Raw genomic sequence first — 22,124 nt, forward strand, 5'->3', positions numbered from 1 at the left:
TGACGTCTTTGCTGTTGCCCCCCTCGCCAAACCGGAAATGATGTAGGCTTTAATAAAGGCTAGTTATTGCAAAGATCAAAAAGATGGGATAACTTTCGAAAATATCTGCGAATAAAGTGACCCCCTCCCTGTAGAAAAGTGCTCAGTAAACAGGTTGAAGGAATTAATGTTTTTAGCCAATTTTCGATCCATGTCCTCCGAAGGGTCACACTTCAAAACGATACCAATCTCGTGAAAATTTGTCGCTTCTGTCGAAAGTTTTAGGCAGATATACAAACATACATACATTTAAACAGACAGGTGAGATTTATATTATAGATGGCTTTAAATCTTTATAAGCTCCTGCATATTATAAACCATAATTTTTAGTAAAAAAAAAAAAGTATGTATGAAAAATCAGTGTTCTTAATATACAAATAATGAATATTAATACAGGAAAAACACCACTATGCATAATAATGAATGCACTTGAACAAGGCCGGAGAGCATATCAGCCGAAACATAGAAAAGTAAAAGGCAACAGTGAGAACAATATTCAATACTTGTCCAGTTTACGACCTGATCGTCAGCAACTTCGTGTTAGCAAGTAATGTAAGCAGCTGGAAGAGGCCAAAGCAAAAACTGCCAGATAATTAATTCAAAATGCGAGGTCTATTCCCCTACCTTACCTATCTTCAGAATGGTTTTCTATCTAGAAAAGCACTCGGGGGGGGGGGGGCGTATTTCACCTTGATATTGCATGTTCAAAGTTATTTTTGGTTTAAAATGTTATTGATTTTAATGAATTTAACACCTTCATTGAAACTTGTTTTACTTCTGACAGCTGATTGGATTATTGCTTTGGCATCTTTCAGCTGCTTATGTAATCTCCCAGAAGATGTTGGCACAAAGTTGTCAGAAATAAGGCCCTAAACTTGATAAGTACTCAATGGTCTGAAGAGAAACAGTTCAACCAACAACTCATCATCCCAAAAAATTCAGATTTTAAAAATAATAAAATGTAAATTTGAGCAGTAAAATAACTGATATTAAAAAAAAGGTTTATTTTTTAAATGAAAGCTCCACAAGTGATAAGGAAAGTACACAACTTTCTGGACTGAGAAAAACAAACAACCCTCATGGAGAACCAGCTGAGAACAAAGTTCCAGAAAAATCACTTGCAAGATCTTGCTACAAAATAAGACACTATTAACTTAAAATAAATAAATTTGTTCACTTATTTGAAAACATTATTACACACGTTTGATTTGAAAATTTAAAAAAACAAATGTTACATAATTTTTTTTGTTGTTTTTTATGATTTAAAAAAAAAAAATTTCTGAAAATTTCATTAAAACAATTTTTTCATAGATTTAGTGTTTTTTTTTTCTGCATTTTGTTAGTCGTATTAGCCCTCCTCCCCTAAAAAAAATTCATTACGTCTTTTTTTATGAAGAAGTTGTTTTAACAACAAAAGTTTCAGAAAAGGAAAAATGATTAAAAAAAGATAACATTTGGTTTTCTAAGTTTTCAAAATAAACTTGTGAAATAATATTTACAAAAATGTGATCAAGTTTTTCTCTTCAAAATTCGCACAAATCACACAACCCATCACAACATTGAACGTGTACATTTCTCTCTCCATGAGGATCATGCCCCTCTGGTTAATACCAACAACAAAATAAAAACAGAAAAAATATAACACTCTGTATTCTTCTATGAATAAGTTGTTTAAACAATGAAATCTCAGAAAAAATGATTTCAGTCATTTGATAAAAAAATTATAACATTTGTAACAGATTTCTAAAGTTTCAAATAAAATAAATAAAAAAAATTATAAAGAATAAATTTTAATAAATTCCTGAAAATGAAGGGATTTATGTTGTAAATTATGTTCTTACTACCCCCACCTCACCCCACTGAAAGTACTCCTCCATCAGACTCTTTTGTTGTTAGGCCTAAAAACTTTTAAGTGCCTGTCCACCATACTGTTATTGTTACTATGTCCATTTGTAATTAAAACTTTTACCAATGTTATAATATTCTGATTATTCTTAGTCTCAATTGAATAAAAAAAATAATAAAAGATATGCAAAATAATTATAATTCTGTATTAAACAGGGGAGGCAATTCAGTTAAACTTAATGTTTATTTTTTTATTGTTAATATCAAGGGAGATAACTAAGAAATGAAAAAGTCTTGCATATGTACAGTGCGAAATTAAAAATCAAGAAATTTGGTCAAGCTATTTATTTGTACATAGATACACACCATAATACGATTGGATCACAGTTCCATTTGGATCTCCATTGTCTATGTATGGAAATAGCTTCTAGGTGTTGTGATGAGATCCCAGACAAGTAGTGATTTCAACATAGCATTTGCACTCGGTACAGGTTACATATTATTTTACAAAATCAAGAATTCTCTGTTTACCCTGGCAATTCATGCCTATTTTTGATTGTGTTTTAGACATTTTTAACATAAAATTTTGATGGGGTAATTATGTTTGTTAAATCGCAAACCCCTGTTTATGTATTCTGTCCATATTTTTGTCTTTAATTTTTTGTGTGAGAATAAATGTATATTTATTTATGTAAATTCAGGTGTTTTCCATGTTATTGTTTTCTTTATCATCGTTTTCTTTATCATTGTCTTGTTTTTCGATTGTGCCACCCATGATGGAGAAGGTGTCCATCATGTGAACCATCATAAAAATATAAGTACTAATACAGAATAAGCACTTGTCAGAATTTTCCAGGGACTTTATGTAAAACAACAGGTTTCTAACGAAAGTTAGTGACTTTTTTTTTCTCGCACAAATGCTGGTTAATTTTTAAATGAAACATTATTTCTGTTATTACAAAGGCAATTCAATGAAAAATGAACAAAATTTTTGTTCTTACAGAAAAATATAATGAATTATTAGACAGTTTTTATCAAACTTTATAAAAATTATAATTAAAATCCAGAAGGTAAGTTTCATGAATTAATATTTATTTTTGAATAAAAAACAACTGATAACAAGCAAAAAAAATGTTTGCTTTTTTATGTTTTTTCTTTGAATCCAAATTTAATAATAAACCAATGTTAGCAAATAAATGTTTTCTTAAATGACGTTGGCTACTGCTGCTGTAACATAGTCACTATTCTTCGATGTTGTTATACTGTAAGATTTGAACCCACATGCTGTGTCTGAGACAATTACAAAGGAAAACAAAAAGGAAAGAAATTCCACTCAGATTTTTCAGTTAAAATGAACTGCATTTATTTATGGTTCTTCAAAAATAATGCATTGCCTCATTGTTTTAAAAGTCTCTTAGTTTATGTTGTCTGTCATGTAGTTAAGTCTCTTACCAGCATGGGCCAAAACCTTCATCTTCCCTGACATGCAATTTCTTCTCTAGTCCTTGCCATGTGGTGCATTTTTTTTTTCTCTTTTTCTTTTCCCCTCTCTTCCTCTGCCATTTGTATATTTGTCATGCAACTACTACTGCTATCGGCGCTGTTACATTGCAATTTCATTGGATTAGCATTTCAACACCTTTCAGCATTTTATGTGATTTGCCCCCAAATTTTGATAATAGCACGGTTCTTATACCGCATAAGTACAAAAAATTTATAATTTTATAAAGAAGAATGTATATAAAAAGAAAAAAAAAACAAATGAATTGTAAACAATGAATGCAGACATTTTTGTTTTGTGATGTTTCGTATGAAATTTTATAATTTGTATTATTTGGTTATTGAATATGAAGAGAGAGGATTTGAAGAGCACTCTGTCTGAACAAAAATTGCCTAGACAGCTTCGTTGATATTCCCCAGTAGGGGGGTTCCAAGCAATTAGCAATAAACTAAACCGCTTTTCAAAGGACGAGAAGGCAATGCCTGAGGAGATGGACCTCCAAGAACTGCGAGACAAGAGACATTAGAATGCTCAAAACTCTGCTTTTCATATGAATTCACTAATCCAAAAGGGTTAGGGTTGTTCCTTTCTTCTTTCAATTCAAGAAAATAGCGTGGGGTGGGGTGAAAATAAGAAAATATCAGCAGAACAGGTGTGGCTAATGCCAATGTGTCAAGATTAGCAGCAGTAAGTAGTTGTGGGCGTGGTTAGTTGTCATTTGAATTTAGCAATAGGAAATACGACAGTATGTTCTTTTGAACCATTGTTATTATCTACATTTGAACGTCATCCGTATTTGTTTATGCTTATTTTTTAATAGGCATAAAAAATAACTCTTCATAGTCTTACGATATAAATCGAATAATGTTTATAATTTAAGCAAAATAATTTGGAATTGGGACATAACTTGTTATTATACAGGGCCAACAATTTCAAAATCACTAAAGTTCAATTTTGATTTCATTATACAAAAAAAATAATGGGAGATTTGGATTTCAGCTTCAAAAGATGAAAATAGAAAAATATCAATTACGAGTTTTCACAAAAAATTTGTATTCTAATAAAATGAAGAAAAAAAAAATGATTAACAATAATAATTAGGTACCTCCAAAAAATTGTTGCTTTTGTTTTATTTGTTTTCCCATGAGAGCAAAGTTTGATACAAGGTCGATTTTTTTTTTTTATATTAGGAAAATACAGTTCCCTTAAAAGGGGAACTCTGGATTGGAGCAAAAATAAATATTGTAGAAAATTTATTTCCATTATTCTATTTTTGTCCGTGTAAATCCTTTCCTTCTCTTGCGGATTGGCTGAGAAAATGCCCAGAGATTGGATTATGTAGCAAATACACGAACGCATTTTATAAAGAAAATGCATGTTACGGTAATTATAAAGAATTTGGCGTGTGTTGGCTGTGTAGCAAAGGGGGACATTGCAAGGTGCTATGCATATCCTTTGTGGAAACCCAAATGGCTTCTAATGCTTGTCAGCATTTGAACAGCTTATTGCTACTTCCTGTAATGGAAATTACAGTCGCTACTGAATCTGGTGAAAGTGTTTTTCAACTGCCTAATCGGTACTGGCAGTGAACAGTCTTATTAATTTGATGAAATGCTGGATAGATTTCCAAAGGCCTTGAGGAATCGTAAGTTTCTGATCAAAACTTTTTGGGGAAAAGAAGTGAAGCACTTGAGGGAAGTAAACCTTGGAGTGAGATTTTCAGATTCCTATCATTCCGTGTCATTTTTAATGGATGATAGCATGGACATTTTATCTTTGGTTGACAAATTGAATTTTGTGATCAGAGATCTAATGAATCAAAATGTCAAATTGGCGGCTAATTTCTCTGAATTGAGAAATGACACATTACTGGTGTATGGTCTATTAGGTATGGGTGTGCTCAGATTTCTGGGACCTATGAACCTCAATAGTTTTAGAGAAGGCCATGTATGGGAATTTCCTTAAGGAATTGTCCTATTTGGTGATATATTGGATTTTATGTCCCTCCAAACTGTAAACAAAATAGAAAAGTTGGGATTGAACTATGCCCAAGTTGAGAATTTTGTGTGTGACCTCACACATGTATACTTTGTACTGGATTCATTAAGCTGTTTTGAGAAGTTCTCGGTTGAAAGAACCGTGGAAAAAATATAGTTTGGAAACTACTATTGTTGGGGAAAAATTCATTGATTTTGATAAATGTAAGATAGAATTGTTCTGTTCTTCAATTCACTTCATGGATAAAAGTTATGTCAGTTTGACTTGGAACAATGATAAATTGAAGTCAATGCCTTCTAATCATCAGGTGTTGTTGTCTGTCTTGAATCATGTATCAAAGAGGCTGACTGAAAAGGGTTTATACGATTATTATTGTCGGGTCTTCTTAGACCAGGAAAAGGAAGGAATAATTGAAAGGATTATCAGTAGTCGCTCTGATTTTGGCAACTACATATGGATTCCTCATTAGCCTATTCTAAAACAAGATTTGCAATGTGTACCACCAAGATCAGTGTTCAATTGTTCTTTGAGAACCAGTGGAAAGCCTTCGTTAAATGACTGTACATATTCAGGTGTTGATCTGTACACTGATATGCTGGAACTACTTTTGCGGTTCCAGACAGACCAGTATGTTCTACTGACCGATATCTGGAAAGCCTTGATTTGATTGAATGATGAATGTGATAAAAATCGATTCTGCTTCTTTTTAAATCTGAATGATGAGTTGATATGCTTTAGATAGAATACTCTGATATTTGGGTTTGTGTCAAGTTATTTCATACTGAGTTAAATAATTCGGTATCATATGGAAAAATATCCTAGTTCTTGCAAGGAGATGCTACTTGGCAACTTCTACATGAACAATTTGATAAAAACGTAAATCAGCCAACATTCTGTTGCAGTTGTATTTGGGTGCTGTTTCTGTCATGGGGAAGAGTGGATTTTTGTTAAAGAATTGCTGTAGCAACAATGGTATGCTTGCTGAGTGAATGTTGCAAGATTACAACCTTCCTTCTCACGGTTCAAACACGGAGAAAGTGTTGGGTTATTTATATTAGCCCTATACAAACAAAATGCAGGTAAGTCCTTAAACGAAGATCTGCATCTTCTAAAAGAGAAATTTTGTCTCTGAATTCCTCTGTGTTTGATCCTCTTGGATTGAGTATTCCTGTTACTATTAAAGGTAGAATCTTTCTTAGTAAATTGTGGAAGTTAAAGGTATCATGGGACCAAACAGTTCCCCCTGATATTTTGATTGACTGGAATAAGTTGTATAAGGATTTAATTAATATTTGACCGTCTCTCAGTGGATTCTGATTCTTCGGCCACTTTGATAGTTTTTTGCGATACCTCAAACCTAGCATATGGAAGAACAGTATGTTTATATCAGCATGGTGCAGCCAGGTTGATATTTGTTAAAGCTAGAGTGGTACCTTCCATAAGGAGGACTTTGCCCACCTTGGAGTTGTTAGCTGTACATTTCTGCATGAAGCATATTTCTGTTTGAGGGAAAATCTTTCCTTTTAAAAGAGCTCGATTCTGTGAACAGGAGATAACCTGGCCTGGTCTAGTTATGATTTGAATTGTCTTAATTCTGCTAGTCAGATGTTGATTAACACATTCACTGGTTGTGAATCATTTATTCAATGTAGCTCTTTAATCGAAGTAAAAAAATTCTCTTGGTTAAATAAACTTGTTGGAATTTTAACTATAGTTTTCAGATTCAGATCGAAGTTGAGAAGTGTCTACATTTTGGTCTTAGAGCGAGATTATATTTGCTCAGAATGACGCAATGTCTGTTCCTTTCTAAGGAAAGGAATTATCTGTTAGTCTAACGGTGGTGAGACCCCCCCCCCCACACACACACACTTTGGTTTCTAAATTTAATTTGTTTTTGGGTGATGAGGGATTGATTCATTTGCGAGGTTGAATTAATAAATCTACTTATTCTTCTGAGGACGTCCTTCATCTCGTTATGCTTCTCAAATCGTCATGTTACCAGGTTAGTGATAATGGATTCTCATGTCAAGTGAAAACACATGGGAATTGTCGCTACACTTAGCAAACTCAGAATTTGGGGATTTGGATACCCAAAGCTAGACAAGCTGTTAAAACGGTAATATTTGTGTCATTTGCAAAAAATACAACTCTCTTTTCTTTAAATATCCCAAAGTTATAAACTTACCCAAACATCGTGTTAATCTTGTTAAACCATTCCTGCGAACCGAAATTGATTTTATTAGGTTTGAGGGTGACAAAGTAAAAAAAATGCATATTTTAATCTTCACTTGTTTTAGTGTAAGTTTTCTCGGTCTTGACTAGACTGTAAAATAGTCTCAGGTTTCTTAATTTGTCACAATGCATCCAATTGAAAAATTATGCTACATAGGCTGACATTTATTTTAAGGAGTTGGTTGAATTCTTCACTGCTACCATGCCTAAATGTCTAATCACATAAGAGAAATAGATTTGTTAAAGAACTTAATCTGTTTCATATGTTTTGTCAACTAAATATCTACGCCATTCTCCATCATATAATAAAAAACCCATATGTATTTATTTGTTGACACATATTTTATATATATATATATATATATATATATATATATATATATATATAATGTACACATTAGGTTGACCAGAAAGTTTTTGTGGTTTTTAACTTTTAAATTCAGATGAACATATCTCAGCTCAAACAAAAAATTTATTGATCAAAATAAGCACTATCAAAATCAACACACTTTTTCTAATGCAAAACAAGTGTATTTATGCCAGTAACATAAAAATCTTGCGTTCTGGTGCCGATGAAGTCGTTGAAGGCGTTTTTGATATTGCTTAGATTTCTGAAGCATTTCTTATGCAGAAAATTGTCGAGATGCTTGAAAAAATGGTAGTCGGTAGGTGAGAAGTCAAGAAAGTATGGCGGAGGGCAGTTTCTTAGCCCAATTCGTTCAACTTCTGCAGGGTCAGTTTAGAAACATGCAGTTGGGCATTGTCCTGGAGGAGAATTGGGCTTTTTCTGTTGACTAATTCTGGGTGGTGTTGTTGAAGTTTCTGATGCATTTAATTCATTTGTTGACAGTACTTTTCTGCCATAATGGTTTCATGTGCATTCAAAAACTATAATGGATGAGACCAGTTGCAGATCACCAAACAGTCAGCATGACCTTCTTTTGGTGCAACTCTGGCTTTGGGAAGTGTCGTGGGGCTTTGTCACCATCTAACCACTGAGCTGAGCATTGCCAGTTGTCGTAAAGAACCCACTTTTCATTGCAAGTCACAACCTGGTTTTAGAAACGGGTCGTTCTTGTTGTGTAAAAGAATGAAAGATGACACATCATAATGGCGTTTCTTTTGGTTACTGTTCAATTAAGTTATTATTTTGTCTTTCCAATCTGTCTCAACTGATTGGAAATCGTATATGTTACATCTAATTCAGAAACAAGTTCTCGAATAGTTGTGCATGGATTGGCAGTGATTAAGGCTCTGAATTGATCATTGTCAACATCCAATGGCAGACCACTTCACTCATCATGTTCAAGACTCTTGTCACTGCCACAAAATTTCATCAACCATTATTGTGCGGTGCGTTCAGTAGTGGTTCCTGGGCCAAACGTTTTGTTGATATCGGCAGCTGTTTCAGCATCTTTTCGGTCTAGCTTGAATTGAAATCTTTTTTCCATCTTGTAGTGAACGTTCTGAAAAGACATAATTGTTTTAAAACGATTGTAATTTAAATGAAAAACGCTCTTTAAAGCGATATATAAAGTAAAGATATAACGAAAACTTATTTCGAAATACATAATTTGAAATCAAAATTAAAAATCCCGCAAGAACTTTCTTCTCAATCTAATACAAGTAAATGTCCCCAATGATGCTGAGAGGGGAAAAATAATGAAATAGCAAGGTCTTATATGTGGCATTAAAAGAAACTGGAATCTTAGGAAGATCTTCATCATCCCAGTGTTTATAGGAGCATCCTGACTTGTGAAACAGAATTTCAAAAACAACCCAGCAAATAGCAAGAAAAATACAAATAATTGAACTTAAATGGATAGTTGGAATCTTAAAAAGACCTCTCGGCTGGAATGTATGAGATAGCAGGTGAATGTCTGGCATCCAGTAAGATGCCATATCCTCAGCCAGAACAAATAAGAAATTTTATTTTTAAAAAGTTAGATATATAACTAGAAAAATACCTGTCCTAGGATGGGTACAATATAATCTCTGAACAAAACTGTTTTGACCCACTATGTCCCCTTACAAAGATTATAAGAGTAGAGTGTGATGGCTGTAGTTGAGAGCATCCATAAGGCTCACTTTTTATTAACTACTACATCAAGATATATCACTAGGGCTATGACAACAGCATATTCTTTTCATTGTTTTGACTCTTGAGTATATATCCGACACAGTTAATCAACCGAGAATCATATCACTCTGTATAAAAGCATATAAGATATCAACGGATACACACTCGGGAGTCAAAACAATAAAAAGAATATGCTGTTGTCCTAGCCCTATATATCACTAAATTTTATATCGAGAATCCTTATTCCAATTTTGATCAAAGTTATATGACTTTTATTCTAGAAATTTAAGGCTTAAGCTTAAGGGGTCTTAAGGAGAAATTCACAAAATCTTGTTTAATTGGTGTTTAATGACTATAGATCAAATTTAATGCAATGAAATATGTGAATTTTTTAATAGGGTTTTTTTTTTGCTAATGTCTAATTCCATTGTTAATATTTAAAAATAATCAGAGGTATCTACATTTAAACAAAGCTGAAAAACATACACAGACATGCAAGAATAACAAATATTTCATACATGTTTAACCCATTAAGTTATAGGATATCTAATTTTTTTTACTATTGCGTGGAAACTTTGCATAATGACTAAAAATGGAAAGGAACAAGTTACTCATTTTATTTAGACAGCAAAATATTGACTCTCTAATAAATAGGGCACTGGGTACATGTGATATATTTTAGAAATCAAGACGTTATTCATTCAAGATAAAATGCACACATTAAAGTAAGAAGAAAAGCAGTTCACACAAAGAGTTAATTTCCTTTTTGGCAAAAAATTAGTGGTTTACTATTGCAAGACTCATCAACTGCAAGACTTATACATCATACAACAAATAGAATTTTAGCAAATTTTAGAGGTATTTTTAAGGGTTCTAACAACTGTCAGAGAGAAGTATTTTTTTCTTTTTTACAAGAGAATTACCATTTATCAAGGCTTGAAGATTATTCAAGGAAAAGAGTTAATGAGTACACCGTGGTCATTAAACAGCAGCATAATGATTATTAGTGTTGAAAATTGGGTAAAATTAGATCATTTATGAGGACAACTCAACAAGAACTTTTTACATTCGACTTGAAGGCAACCGGAAACAGACCAGTGGAACATAGGTGGGCAATTCTAAAAAAGAAGATTTCTTCATGGAAGCTGTGTTTAGATTTAACCGCAGATAGAGAGAAAGGGAAATTGTTGATAGTGGTTGTAGATAAACGAGTGCTTTTTGTGAAAGTTTTGAAGAGGGGACTATAAATTAAAGCTCAGACGAGCACTTGCCATGAAAATAACGATAGAGCAGAGACAAGCTCACGACGTCTCTTCTGTGGGGAAAGAGATTGTAGTGAGGAGAAAAGGTTTTGAAGCTGATTTTGAACCCTGTCAAGGCAGGATATAATGATCAGAGTAGCTCCTGTTCAGATGTGGCAACAGTACTCCATTTTAGGACATATCTGGCTCTTATACAGTTAGAAGATTGCATAGGAATGAGATAATTTCTGGAGTGATAGAATGATGCAACCATTTTTCCAACAACCTTGGCCACAGATTTGATGTAAGTCTTCTATTTCAGGTTTGAATGAAGGTCAGACCCAGAAGCTTGTCAAAGCAGAAGCTTTTTTCAAATGAGAGCCATTCTTATACCACTTTGGGCCAAATGGGGATCAGAGCGCTTACGGTGAAAAGATAGAAGCTTGGTTTTCGATGCATCTTTTACCCGACTGCACCATGTTGTTATATTGCATATCCCTCCATATTTTCATGAACCGAAAACCAGCAATGGCGATGCTAGGACAAATCTGTTCGTCGGTACAATGCAAATGAACACAATAAATACACATGACAACTTCAAATCGCATTTCTTTAGATACACACATGATTAGAATAACTCGCACCTTACTTCAACAAAGAAAACCGCCACAGAAAGCCGCACAGCCAAAGACAAAACCAAAATACAAAACACAAACATCACAGCAAACGCAACTCCTAAGCATATAAACACCAATATATAATTCACATAACAATGCAACCGTACAACACCGACTAGATTTACATTCACAATTTTATTAGCTTCAAATCGATATAACACATGCATGCATACAAACACAATCATAAAGCAAACTCAAGCCAGTGATTAAAAAAAAACTTTATTTGCTCCATACTACGTCCGCTTCATCACTATAAAAATACCAGCCTTTTCGACAACCGACAGACTGGCCCTAGCGTGGTGCACTGTGAACAAGCTCTGTCTTCAACCAGCACCCGGCCCCACTCCAGCGACATCAGACTCGGAGCTTACTACACCAGCATCACCCACCGCTACCATCTCACCCTCAATCCTGATACAAGCCCCTTTCCTTCTTCGGCTGATACCAAATCATCATCTCTCACCAACCCCGCTAAGCGACATCAGCTGACAAGGATCGCCAGCGCTGCCACATTCTGCCATCACCATCCCGCACTCCACCGAATCCAAAGAAATTTGATCGTTGACGAGTTTATATCTCAACACCTGACCGGCCCTCATAACGACGACACCTTAAATCTCTAATTTGGTGAGAAATAAAATATATTTATTTAACCTTACTCGGTCGTCTGTATTTTTCTTGCAACCATACGCTTGTTTATTTCAATGTGTTCAAGATAGGAGAGAAACTCAGAGAAATCTTGGTCATTGTTGGTCTTTGAAGTGTTGTCATAGATAGTAATGCCATCTACATATATATCGATAAATGAACTAAGAATGTGATTTGGGAGATCATTGATGAAGATAAGGAAGAGAATTGATAAATACAAATGGATTTTATCCTTTTCTCGGGGTAATTATGCAATAAGCAGTACTATTATATATTATTTAAAAACAAATATATATATATATATATATATATAAACTTGAGTATATAAAAATTAATAATAATAATAAAAGACACATGGCAGCAGAGAGACATCCAGGAGTCATGACCTGGATGTGGTCCCCTCCCCCTAGAGTGTAAGGCGTTAAGGGCCAAAACACTTGATTGAAAGGGTTTTCTCATCTGAAGGCTCTCTCTGCTGTTTAGCTCTCCATCTGAGTTCCCTTCCACTTATAGATTTTAAAAATAAATTATTTTATGTCTTATTTATAGGACAGTGGGACCTAATGAGTAAAGTTTCTGCATCCTTTGTCAACAGCCAGCATCCAGAGTCATATAAAGCAGTAATAATAGTTTAAAACATTGCTATTTTACACTAATTGATATGATGATGATCATCATCATCATCATTATTAGAAGTGTTAGAAATTGACTTCCAAACTAAACTATCTCTGGTCAGGTCTTTGTTTATTCCTCTTTCTGTTAAATTTGTATTTATCACTTTCCCACATGTTTTCCTTGGCCTTCCCCTGTAAATTGAACCTACTATCTGTTTCGCCATCAAGATATACTCGTAAGACCTGGTCTTATCAGAGAAGTATTATGGCCAACTAATGGTATGTAATGAAAACTGTTGCACGAAATGAAACAAAACTTTTTATATAATAATGATGAAAAGAATTATTTAATAACCTACATTGTTCGGTATTGGTGGAAGAAAGTTTGACAGTGTTCAAATGAAGAAAGGAAAGATAGGAAGTTCTTTGGGTTCAAGGAAGTCATCAGCATTATGTTCAAGTGAAGATCGTCAATAGTTGAGCAAAGACAGGAGAGAGGAAAGGGGACGCTTTTCCTCGTTGCTTCCAGGTTTTTCTCTGCTGTTATGTAACGGCATTCTATGTTATCAGATTAGCAGTTTTAGCTAGTACATGGATTTTTTTTTTAGTTTGAGAGTCCTTGAGTTCAAAAACCTGTCAAACAGGACAGCAGCTGTGGTGACAGAAAAGAGTCATTAGGGTTACATCAGAGAGGTTAACGAAGGGGGTGGGGGCAGTCACCTACGATGAGGCTTCATTTGTGAGAACAAGAGTTGGCGAGGTTTTGCGAGATCACGTTCTGGAGATAAGATTTTGGAAAGAGGCTAATCAGATGTTCTTGGGAGTGGAAAAAGAGCACATCTGTATCTTAGAATGCAAACGGTGAGTTCAAGAGCCCCTCCCCAAGAAAAAGGTCTAGCTTGGAATTTGACAATGCGTCTTCAGACTGCTGCTGCGTGAGGTCAAATAAACTCAATTATATTAAAAAAAAATAAATAGTGAATCGGTAGGCAAATTAGATCGAGAGACCCACCTCACAGCTGTGGAAGTGAAAGAAAGGACAGCAAACAAAATATACTTCACCCACATCTTTTACACTTGCTGAATGAATAAATAACATCAGTTCAAAAAGTGTAGAACCCTACTTATGTAAGAACATTTGTTGTATAATCCAAAAGGGTTGATGCGCTGTAACATTAGCAGAGTATATAAGAATTAACAAAAATTATAAACATTATGTGGGTACTATGTAACACTGCTTACTGACAATGATATCCCAAAGGAGATGATGTACTTTTTCAGCGAACAGATTAAATCAATGCACCCTGCAAGTCAATTGGTCACTGTGTAACCAAATCACCTAGCAGGGACATTTCTTCATAAGAGAAAATAAAATAAAAATACTTAAAATAAAAATAATTTTTTCACATCTGAGTTACCATCCATCTCCAATGTCTTACACTTCTTGCAAATAAGCTGCATACAGGACAATATGTACCAAATATAAACTAGTCTACATTGGTTATGCATTTTTACAAAATCAACAGCTTTAAAACTAAATTTAAAAATGTATGATCTTGCATTTTCTTACCTTTAATAACAATGTGTGATATTCAGGTTATCTGTAATTAAAACTATGCATTTACATAATTCACCTGTAACAATGTTTTCATTGCCCTCTGTCCAAAGTATATGATCCTAATATAGAGAGAAATTAACGGTCTCGTCAATAACATAATCTAATGACCTCTGCTAAAATCTGGGTGGTTGTTGTGAAATTTTCTCATTTGATTCTATCTCACAGGTTGGGCATTTTTTTTTCTTTTTTACTATCTCACAGGTTGGGCATTTTTTTTTCTTTTTTATCTAGGTTGTGTATAGCAAGAAATTATTTTGACAAAAAACGTACATCTGACGATAGATGTAAGATATAATAAAATAGTTATGAAAGGTCATTTGAATAAAAATTATGAACCTGACATCTTGTTTCATACTTAAGTTGCGTATACCAAGAAATTATTTTGACAAAAGCATGCATCTGCAAGAACAATGAAATAATTATCAAATATACCAAAAGGTCATTCGAGTTAAAATTTTAAATTTGACAGGAACCTGCACGAAGAAGCAACAAACTTAGAATCATCAAAAGAAAAAATTAAAAGTATGATGTTTGAAAGGTCATGTTCAGCAAAACGTCACACAGGTGTAATCAATGTCAGGTCAATCCAGTGAAACAACAAAAGTAGAATAAAACGCCCATGGGGTGTGGCTACAGTGACAATGCCATTCCAAAAGGAGTGTTTCAGGTGGTCATGAATGTATATATAATAACAACTGACAAGAATATCATTGGTTGATGATTTGGGATTGAGAATAGTTAACCTGTCGAATTCTCATATGTACATCTCCCTCTTAGCAACCAATCATCCATAATCGTCACTGAGAATTTATATATCCATAGGATAGCATGTTTGTTATTTATTTTGTGTATCATGCTTACATCCGTGACTATCGTTTAATCATTGTGGACTTCAATTTCTTGTAATAAATGATTTTACCAAGAATTCTTCATAAGTTTTAGTTTCGATTTCGATTATAGCTGAAAGAAACTCAAGTTATATATATAGATACATATATTTTTTTCATAAGTTTTAGTTTCAGTTTCGGTTTCAAATCAAGCTGATACATCTAAGTCATATGGATATATATATATATATATATATATATATATATATATATATATATACTCGGGTTTTTTTATTCAAAAGTAATGGACTAATGAATTCAACGAGGTTGTTAGATAGTACTCAATAAAAAGAGCTGATAATACTTGTTTATTGTTATATAAACATGGTCACATCCTGCTGCTACAAATAGCCACTTGTTTCAATCAAACAACAGATCATCAGGCAGCGGCTTGACTATTCAAAAGTTCAATATGGTCACATCCTGCTGCTACAAATAGCCACTTGTTTCAATCAAATAACAGATATCATCAGGCAGCGACTTGACTATTCAAAAGTTCAATGAATTCATTGAACTTTTGAATAGTCAAGTCGCTGCCTGATGATATCTGTTATTTGAATATTCAGTGTAGCTTAATCGCCATATATATTTTATAACTTACTAACTAGCTCTACCTACGTATTGAGCACTTTTGAAGTAAATACGTAAAGTTTACGCATAAATTTATACTTTCATATATTAATTTTATGTGAGTAAATGAAGTAGTTATATATATATATATATATATATATATATATATATATATATATATATATATATATTTCTTTTGAAATTGCAACTTTATAATATATAAAAATTAATAGAACATTAACTCTATAATAATATATACAAAATCTGCAAGGATTAAAATATCATATTTAAGCATACTTTATGACTGGGCTATGCCAAGCGTCCCTGCTAGCTTAGATAAATACTTTTGCAGTTTTAACAAAAGAGCTACAATAATATCAGAGCATCTCCATTTATGCTGAACATCTACAGAATGCCAACATCAATATATTACATATGAAGGAGTCTCCTGTGGAATTTCCATAGGTCCCGCTAGTAAAGATATATTATTATGCCTTTATATATTAGTGTGCGGACAGCTTTTTAAACACAGCAGAAATACAATACTAGGATGTCACCGCTTATCAAGGCCTAAGAGCCACTTGAGGATAAGGGCTGATGAGTTTTGGGTAGACCGTCAGACAACATCATGATGATCAGTAATGGTGGAATTTTTGTAGAGTTTGCTTATTTAAGAGGATGGCTCGACAAGAACTTGTTTACATTAGACTTGAAATCTTCCATGCTGTAGTCAGCTAGAAGATAGGACAGAGATGTTGAGAGGAAACTAAGCTCAGGGAGAAGGCTGTTCACATGGGGCTGCTTGCCTGTTATCAGTTGTTCAAGGACCGTTGGTGGTGTTTGACTACTCAATCATGGTGGATTAGAGACATTGCAAGTCTATCTCTGCTCTCTTATTATTTTCATGGCAAGTGCTTGACTGAGTTTCAATGCATGGCCTCCTCCCCCATGTAAACAATACAACAAACATTCGTCTGCCTACAACCACTATCAACAATTTCCTTACCTCTCTATCTGTGCCTTAAGCTAAATACAAATTCCATGAACAAAGTTTCTTTCCTAGAACTTTCTGCCTATGAAATTATATATTGTGGGGCTACTTCCCAGCTGACTACAACATGGTAACTTTCAAATCCAATATAAATGAAATCTTGGTGAACCGTTCTCCTAAATAATCAAATTTTATTCAATTTCCACCATTACTGATCATTACGATTTTGTCTCACTAGCAACCTAGCATGCATTAACCTTTATCCTCGAGTGGCATTCAAGTCTTCATAAGTGGTGACTCATTTATGAAAAAAAAATCTAATCAGTTATAGTAATAACTAATAGGTAATGTTGAGGGCCTCATTCTGTCTTTTGGACCAGTTTCTTTACTTTTGGACCAGTTCTTTACTGATTTGGCTGGGCTATGTTAGTCTGGGCTGAGCCATAGAAGAAAGGCATTCAGGGTTCCAGTCTATAAGCCATTTTACTGAAAAATTGCTTGTCAGCAGACTACTTTCTGAATAGCTGCTTATGGTAGCAGGATCCTGGTCTTTTATTGGTTCCAGCGGGAGATGGAGCAATTGAATCCTTTGGGCCTTCATACATGGCTTGGACTCTGTTGATGTATGTCCTCATACAGTTTGATGCCGCCTATTAAAAAATAATTAATATTTTGCTATCTAATTTACATACATCTTTGTGGTGTGTACAGAGATATTGTAATGTTGTACACCTTTTCTAACATAGTGCATGTGAGGACATGAGAAAGTATCAGCAGCAGCAAAGGATGGCTGGCTGCAAAGAGATTAGCAGCAGCAGCTGAAAAAAAAGAAAAAGGGAAAAAGGAGAAAAAATGCACCGGGTGGTCAGAAAAAAAATGTTAACACCAAAGGAGATGGACGTGAAAAGCAAAGATGGGAATGGGCTGGCTGTGCCCAGAATGTGATCAGAAGAAGGAGAAACCGAGATACTTTTTAAATAGTGCTGAAAGTAACTGTAATAAAAACGTTTTGTATAAAAAAGAATACCGACCCGGATTTTTATTTCTTTCTTTCCTCCTTTCCGGCATGTTACACTTTTTTTAACGGTGTCGTTACATTTTAACGCATTCAATACGTTGTAGACTCCATCATAGGGAAACAGAAAAAGGAAAAACTGCGTCTCACTTTCTTTTTTTGACAAAAGCTTTTATATCTGGTATTTCCAATAACGCTTTTTTTCTGAATATTTAAACAATTCATTTCTCCTTCTCTATCTGTGTATGCCTCTTCGTCTCTGCTGTGACGTCACCCATGTGTCTCGAACACATGCTTTTCCAAACACCAGCCATGTCTCAAACACATGCGTCTCTTGTTACATCTTAAACACCTTTTCTTCAAACACGTCTCAAATACCTCCTCTTCTCCGAACACGCCTCAAACACATGCTTCTCTAAACATCGTTTCTCCGTAAAAATGTAGCCTTTTATTTCTGCTGTGACGTCACATTTGTGCAACCGGCTTAGTTATTTGCATATATTAGCTACTGCTGCTACCAGCGTCAGCATCTCTGTTACAATATAGCCGCTATGTTTTCTAGATTCTAATTCAATTGATGTTTCTGTATTTGAAGTAAGAATTTGCTCAAAAGTTCAGAGCTCTGTAGATACACCTGAAGAAGGTCAGAGCTTACATCGACCGAAACATTGTGCGAATAATAACATTGAAGATGAGAGCAGTAGTCTGAAAAATACAAATAATACGTAAAAAATAAAGATGTTGCATGCAAGCTATAATTCTTTTATTTTGTTGCTCATGTCTCCCGGACAACACCGGGTAATCATGCTAGATTAATATAAATGATACTTACCTTGAAAAAAAAAAGTATGCCATTGAAACTTTGCCAAAAAAACAATGATATAAAAAAAGTATAAATTTTCTGATAGTGTTTAGTGCTTACCGTCTAGAATATACTAAGATGTCATGCTGGCCTAGTTGAAACGTAAGAATGCAGACATTAGAATGGATGACGAGATAAAAGATGAAATAAGAAAGAAAAAAATGTGTTCAACAATTTTTGTAGATTATTTATATTTTTTGTAGAAATATAAAAACATCATCTAAAACATCTAAAAAAAAAAAACATGTCTCAAGGGTCGAATATGTTGCAACTAGTTTGTAACAGGACTGTACTTTTAAAAACGTTTCATACTCTGAGAAAGGCAAAAATAGGTTGAATGAAGAACATTATATATATATATATATATATATATATATATATATATATATATATATATATATATATATATATATATATATATATATATATACTAGAAGTTCAGCCCGGCTTTGCTCGGGCCCTATGGACTGTTCATAACATTATGTGCATATGTATATATATATTAAAAAATTTTACTTATGCCCAGGTAACTTACATCTAAAATTTAAAGTGTTTAGACCCAAAATTAGCGGAGGAGTTTGGTAGAGTCATAATTTCGCCCCAAAACTAATTAAAAAGCCTGTTGTATGTCTAAAAAGCCTTTATGTAAAATTTTAAATGTTTAGACCCAAGATTGGCTGAATAGTTTGCTAGAGACCGCAAAGGTCAAATGTTTTGAACTTCGACCTCTTGGCAGCCAAATTTTCGGCTTAAAAAAACGATTAAAAAGCTTGCCCTATGTTTGAATACACTTTATGTAAAATTTCAAGTGTTTAGACTAAAAATTGGTTGAGTAATTTGATAGAAACCGCAGAGGTAATTTTTTTTTAAATTTTGACCTAAATTTTGACCCCTTAACATTTATTGCTTTGGGCTCAAATCAAATTAAAAAGTTTGATCCATGTCCAAATAACCTACATCTAAAATTTCAAGTATTTAGATAAAAAAATTGGTGGAGGAGTTTGGTAGAGTTTTCAAAGAAAGTTTGGTAGAGTTTTCGTTGAACTTTGACCCCTTGATAACCAAATTTCTGGCCAAAAACCGCTTAAAAATATTTTCCCAAATCTCAATACCCCTTATGTCAAATTTCAAGCCTGTAGACTTAAAATTGACAGAGTAGTTCAGGAGGGAAATGTACACACACACAGTCACACCTTTTATGGTTTTCTTGCAAATATTCCAAAAGTAATGTTTTTCCAGTTATAGCAGGATAGGCAATAATATAAATAGTACAATACCAAATATACTACATTTGTTTGATGTTCAATGATATTCAGAGCATATATACGTTCTTTTATTTTCTCATAAGAGTATATGTTACAGATCTGTTCCGTTAGTAATCTCCAACAAACAGTAAAAAATATGCTATTACTATATATATATATATATAACAGTAAGATCCCTGTCCCGATGTTGGCCGGGAAAATAGAGGAATTACAAGTTTCCAAATTTTTTAGATGAGGATTGATAATTTGTATTATTCGGACTAATCTTCTCATCTTCGATGAGAATTTGTACGGCATATTGAATGGAACCGTTTATTTAATCCACAGGGGGTATCTTGTTCTTATTCTGTCAGCCATGATCTATATGGTATAACGGATATAGGTGCTAAATACAAATTAGTTCTAAGTGACAATCTTCAGAAGGTTGAAGGTTCAATATTCAGTACGAATGATACTCAGAAAACAATTATAAATTAGCTAAGACTTTTACCTGGTCATGGCTAACAGAAGAAGAGCGAGCTACCCCAATGGATTAAATGAAACATTAAATAAATAATTCCATGCAGACTCCAACGTTTGACATAAAGATTGCCCTCGTTTCCTCAGCGATGATCGGGTAGAATTCCTAAATCGAAGGTTATATCGGCTAAAACTTTTTTTTTTTACAAAGAAGTCACCACTTATCAAGGCCCGGGGGCCACTCGAGGATAAGGGTTAATGAGTGTACGGTAGTCAATGGGAAAATACCGTAGTGATCGTTAGTAGTGGAAATTTGTTAAATTGGATTAATTAAGGGGGCAGGCTTAGGGTGAAATGGTCCTTTGCAGTATTATTTTGCCTGGTGTTTGCCTGGCACCACAATTAAGTATTCCACCTATTCCGATGACGTGCCCATGCTTGTAATAAGCAATGCCAAGACTAATCATTGACCTGGAAATAAGATAGTATGAATAGGTGACAGGGATAACCCTCCACCCCGTGTCCCTCGACACAAATGAAATTTTATTAATATATTTTTTTTTTTTTTTTTTTTTTTTACACAGTGATCACCACTTATCAAGGCCCGGAAGCCACTCAGGGATAAGGGTTATTGCAAGTACATTACGTTAGTGAGGAGATTTGCTGAAATGTTTACTTAAGGGGGCGGTTCATTAGGAATTTGTTAACATTGGACTTGAAGACAACCAAGTTGTAGTCCGGAGGGAAGCAGGCAGACGGAACAGAGTTCCACAGGCGTGCAGTTCTAAGAAAGAAGCTTTGTTCATGGAATCTGCGTTTTGATTTAGGCACAGATATAGAGTGGGGGAAATTTTTCACAGTGGATTCAGCTAGACGGGTGTTTTTCGTGAAAGATTGGCGAGGGGGGACCAGAGATTGGAGTTCAGACGAGCATCTGCCATGGTAATAACGATAAAACAAGGACAGGCTCGCAACGTCTCTTCTGTGGGAGAGAGGTTGCAGGGTAGAGAAAAGGGCATCCCCCACTAAGCCACAAAGTCTATTTTGTACTCTGTCAAGGCAGGATAGGCTGTTTTTAGCAGCTCCTGCCCAGATATGGCAACAGTATTCCACCCTTGGAATATTGTTATCTTTTTGTATTTTTTGATATAAATAAAAAATGTTTTAAATTGGGTTTAAGTAGGAACAACCCCCTACCCCCACACACACATGAATACAAATTTAAAAGGATAACCATGATAAAAGATGCTGGCCGAGAGAGAATCTTTTAAAATTTCAAATAGAGACGAGATGGATATCAACCAACCTCACCATCACCCCTTCTTTTTGAGTTGGCCTTGTGCCTAAATTTTTTGTTCATTTTCCCAATTGTATTTTTTTTTCTGTGAATAAAAAATTTAATATCCCAAAATCAACTGCAACAAGTTCGCATATTGTTCCTTTGACTTGACGCATGGGCTTTGTAAGATACACAGCATCTGGTTTGGCCCTGATCTTCAGTTGGAGAAAAATTAATTGGAAGTATTGTAAGTGGTTCAAGTCACAGGCCATCTGTGGTGTTGGAGAAACCTTACTATGAAAA

The 22,124-nt window shown here is 34.2% G+C and overlaps 1 long non-coding RNA gene across 1 annotated transcript in view; it reads right to left on the bottom strand.

The window, feature by feature from the left end:
- Window positions 1–22,124, bottom strand: part of LOC145260258 (uncharacterized) — a 280,225-nt gene that overhangs the window by 253,886 nt on the left and 4,215 nt on the right. The window lies entirely within an intron of this gene.

This window comes from Euprymna scolopes, chromosome 3 (genome assembly GCF_053919585.1).
Source record: "Euprymna scolopes isolate OS-2025 chromosome 3, ASM5391958v1, whole genome shotgun sequence".
NCBI lineage: Eukaryota > Metazoa > Mollusca > Cephalopoda > Sepiida > Sepiolidae > Euprymna > Euprymna scolopes.